The 5,000-nt window shown below is 39.3% G+C and overlaps 1 protein-coding gene across 1 annotated transcript in view; it reads left to right on the top strand.

Moving 5' to 3' along the window:
- The first annotated feature begins 4,801 nt into the window (after positions 1-4,801).
- Positions 4,802-5,000, top strand: part of LOC138021216 (uncharacterized) — a 16,421-nt gene continuing 16,222 nt past the window's right edge. The window contains exon 1 of the mRNA XM_068868073.1: positions 4,802-4,897. The gene's annotated coding sequence lies outside the window, so the exon portion shown is untranslated. The remainder of the gene's footprint in view (positions 4,898-5,000) is intronic.

The following is a 5,000-nucleotide window of genomic DNA, read 5'->3' as shown; positions in this document are numbered from 1 at the left end:
AAAGCGCTGCCGGAGGAAAAAGTAGTGAGAAGAAGATCTCTAGCCAGATACTAAGGACTAGTAACCCTGGTGTGCGCTGTTAGACGTAGACGTTTGATTTCTGAACAAGTTTTTATTCTAGAAAACTCGCAACAAAGTAGTGTTTTTTTCGCTGTTATCCTCGTAGCAAAAAACTGGCCTTTCGTCATTTGGTGTCAAGCAAAGTGTATAATGTAAATAAGAAAATACTGAGATTTATATTTGCTAATTACCTGTCCTCTTACCACATAAGTTAAACTCTACATTTCTGTGCAATAAGCGCATTTAAAATCTTCTTATGCATGATCTTCGCGGAAAATACATTCTGTCCCTCGATAAACCTAAACAACCAACCAGTTATGGTCTTAGCTCTTTTTCTAACGCATCAGCTAAGTTGCGAAACGCGCTACCTGATTTTATCCGTACCACTGAGTTTACTTGTTTTAAAAGAGAATCGAGGGTCGCACTTTGTACAGCGGCTTTTCTTGTCAATGAATATATCTTTAAATATTGCGTATTTAGTTATGTACCTGTATAGCTTTGTATTTTACCTGTAAATGTAAAGTCTGGAAGATATTAGCTCTTGTAGTTATTCTGAAATTCCAGATGAAATAAAGTTTATGCATGCATGTATGTATGTTACCTTTAGCAGGGCGCGTGCGCACAATTTGTAATCTGTGACTTCAGTGCTTACCATATGGCAGAAAAAAAGACTTTTCTCTTAAATATATAAGCGATCGAATTCTTACGTTAAATTGACAAGGGCGGTTTGGAGCTGTGAGTAGGCGTGGGATTTGTCACATATGGTTTAGGAGCCGACATATCTCTCCCTCAATGCCGTACCGGGAGGCGAGGTCGGTAGCAGAAAGCAGCGAAGAGCCAACTGCGTCCAAAAGCGATCGCACGGGCCGAAATCCCGGGATGACTCGTTTGGTACGACGCTCCAGCGCCACGTCTGGAGGTACTGCGTTTTTCTCTCTTGTTCAAAGATTCCGTCAGCGCATGCGTAAATGTTTTGGCTCTCCGATCAGGCCTAGCCTACAAAAAAAAATTTAACACGCTGGTTTTTACCAGCAATTGACATTTCAGTTGATTCTAGAGGCAGAAACGTAACGTAAGAACCGTGCGCGTCTGTTTTTTTCAGAAAACAGAGGTGAGAGATGGTTTCGTGCAGAGTGACCCGACACTTATAAAAAATCAATAAAATGAGAATCGGGGGGCTTCCTTTGTCATGGAATGGCAGAATTACCCAGAATTCGTCTTGGCTATGAAGGAGGCAACTTGAGAAGCACGAGACTCGTCAAATGGATTAAGCTCTGTAATCTGTGACTTCAGTGCTTACCATATGGCAGAAAAAATGACTTTTCTCTCGAATATATAAGCGATCGAATTCTTACGTTGAATTGAAAAGGGCGGTTTGGAGCTGTTTCTCCCCATCCTCCTTGAGTTATCCCATGGCGAAGCTCTACCGGTTTGGTATCACATTGCGAATCTTGGTTATTCTACGTAGCCTCTCTGGTTTGTTGTTCCTGATTTTGGGTATGGCCCATCAATGGGTAGCCCCGCTTCTGATCCTGGTAGTAGTATGTTTATGGCGAAAATAGAAAAATGCATTATCAGCGAGAGCAAATTTAAACCGCTAGTTTGAAAGAGATACATTGACGATGTCTTCTTTCTGTGGGACACAACCGAAGACAATATAGGAAAATTGTGCAAAGGGCAAACAACTACTACGATACAATCGAATAATTACATTCTTAGACACAAAAGTGTACAAAGGCGAGAGATTTAATAGAGAATCCATCGTTGATGTGCAAACATATTACAAACCGACAGAGACCTTTCAATACACGAATTTTTATTCGTATTATCCACCAGGCGTTAAGAAAGGATTTATAAAAGGAGAAGCGCTACGCCTCCTAAGAACAAATTCGTCAGTCTTGACGTTTAATAATAACATACAGAGTTTCACAACACGTCTAATGAATAGTGGATACCCAAACAAATTTTCAGAAAAATTCCTATCTGAAGTTAACTTCACGGATAGAGAGAGGGGTCACTTGAAAACAAAGACAACAGCACACAAAAGAAAATATTCAGAATATTGCCTTTTGTTACACAATACCACCCGGCTTTACCTAACCTCAAGAATATATTTATGGTGAAATGGCACCTTATTCAAAACCAACCGCACCTTAGAGAAGTATTTAAGGAGCCACCCATACTTTCATATCGCAAAGGAAAGTCGTTAAAAGACACCTTAGTCAGAGCTAAACTTTGAAGGCATAGATTTTAAAATCGCTTGCGAATGGCAGGAATCGCGCTAGCCCGTCAACACTTTTTTAACATAGACGACGACAGACCATCAAGTTGCATTATTTGCTCGCTACCGACAGAGCTATTTGACTTGAAAACATTTGTCCTCATAAATCACCTGAGAACGGGAGTCACCATAAAAGGCTAGATAATTCAGTTTTGTCTATCCATGATTTTGTATTTTTAAAAGCAAACTCGGATGATGTTCGCAAAAACCAACTTCGATTTCGAGAACACAAAAACAAAGTCCGATTTAGCAAAAAAGCAAATTCCATACGATTTCATTGTTAATATTAAATACGTAGTTCCTTTCGAAAGAATGCAATGAAAGTGGAATTAGGTGTCTTCCAGTGGTCTGCACTGTGTGCAACAGTGCGATTTTTAGTTGCATAACCTGTAAGGTAGTTTCAGGCGTTTTGTTTTCGCTTTCACATTAAATGTTATCTGAATAATACTCGGAATACTCATATCATGACAATCCCGATTTTAGCCTCAATATAACCACAAAGGCGCATTATTAAAATCCGTAGATTCTAATACAAGGAATGACCCACTGTAATCTACAATGGGAGCTCTACAGTGACCGACTATGGGGTACAATGACCTACAATGAGCTAATGACCTGTAATGACCTAAAATAAAAGATGATTTGAAACTCTGAGGGCACTGCAGTTGAATATTTTTATAGAAACTGCGCGGTATAAATTTCAATTTTATTATAAAAACTTGCAGTCATTTCATACCCATTCGGCAGTTCAATAGATGAAATTTCATATACTGTCAGTCAAATTATACTCACTTGACTGTAAGGTAGTTTCAGGCGTTTTGTTTTCGCTTTCACATTAAATGTTATCTGAATAATACTCGGAATACTCATTTCATGACAATCCCGATTTTAGCCTCAATATAACCACAAAGGCGCATTATTAAAATCCGTAGGTACTAATACAAGGAATGACCCACTGTAATCTACAATGAGAGCTCTACAGTGACCGACTATGGGGTACAATGACCTACAATGAGCTAATGACCTGTAATGACCTAAAATAAAAGATGATTTGAAACTCTGAGGGCACTGCATCTTGTCTGCAGTACAAAGGTTAAAAACATTTCCCGACTCTGCCCTTTGAACCAATCAAAACCTCGTTGATGAGCAATTAAGTTGAAACTGTTCATTGTCATACCTGCTAACTCTCCCGGTTTTCCCGGGAGTCTCCAAGTTTGTCATTAAATCTCCTGGTCTCCCGGTTAGAGCACCAAATCTCCCGGGAAATACCTACCGTGGCCTTTTTCAAAAATTTTTCATTTACTTCATTATTTTCGAGATGTTAAAAAGGAAAATGAAACAAGAAGTGGATTTAGTGCTCTTATTTGAGCTGTTCTCGATCAGAAAAAGTAAAACAGAGCAATGAAGTCGATGTATATTTAACGAGTATCGTAATTGGTCAGAAGTCCACCAATGAAATTGCACAATACATGGTAGAAAGTTAGCATGGTTATGGGAACAGTAGCAATATGGTAGGTAAATGCTGCTCTAACTGAGAGACGTCGGGAAAATTCAGAAGGCCTTCGGGTGATTTTCGGAGAGTATTCAGACATTGTCAAAAATGATATTCTTACAATGCAAAGATTTCTAGACGTCTCCAGATTTTTGCACTCTGGGGGTTGGCAGGTATGCATTGTGCACTCTGAACCAATCAAAACATTGCGGGAAGAAAAACTTATTTATGGTCATTTATAATCTTCTCTACATTTTTTTTTTCAGTTCTGATTGTAGGTCATTGCAGATCATTCTAGGTCATTCCTTGTTGTAGTATCTACGGCATTCAATCTCGTAGACCATCTATTTGAGGCACACTTTGAACCCCAGTATCTCAATGAGTCAAACCGCAAATTAATTCAGTCGTTCTTTAGTAGTCTTTTCACTATACAAATGAGTCTTTTCTCTTCGCAGATTTTTTGTTAAAATTGTGGAGATGATTGCAGTGGATAACGTAGTGGATCTTTGCTTTTCTAGCCTACGTAGCTGGCAGTATTGTTGGCGAGAGGCAAATTAACCAGCGGCGAATATAATAGGGAGAGGCGTTGTGAAATACTTTATCTAGAAAATTTATTCCCCAGAGGGCAATTATGACACACAGTATAAAATTATTCGTTTGATTGTGTAATACAACTACTTTTTGCAAATGTTGAAGCATTTAGCCTAGCTGAAGATATTGCAAATGTTTATTACTGAGATTTAGACATTGCTTCTCATTCAAATGTACCCTGGGTGCCAGAGGTTCTATTTTTCTTTCGCGAGGAGCGAGCGGTTAAAACGGAGAGGCGAAAAATAAGAACCTCTGGTCACGGCGGTTAAGAATCTCACTTCCATGACTTGTGATTATGAGCACGGTCGCTGATTGGTTTTCATAGTGAGTGCCAGTGCTTTCCGAGTAAAAACAATTTAACACTCAACTTCACTGGTTGAACAGCGATAGTGCACCCCAGTGGCCACGCGAAAGGAGTGCTACGAAAACAAAACTGGCGGTTGAAGGCGGTAAATTCGAGCGAGCTTTTGGAGGTTTGTACAGTTTAATACACTGTAAGTTCTGGATTTTCGGAGATTTTAGAATTGAAACCTGTTCAGGAATTTTATCAAGCGTGAGAATGTGTTTGCGGTCCTG

Source organism: Montipora capricornis, chromosome 10 (genome assembly GCF_036669925.1).
Source record: "Montipora capricornis isolate CH-2021 chromosome 10, ASM3666992v2, whole genome shotgun sequence".
Classification (NCBI taxonomy): domain Eukaryota; kingdom Metazoa; phylum Cnidaria; class Anthozoa; order Scleractinia; family Acroporidae; genus Montipora; species Montipora capricornis.
This window is presented reverse-complemented; position numbering and strand designations above follow the sequence as displayed.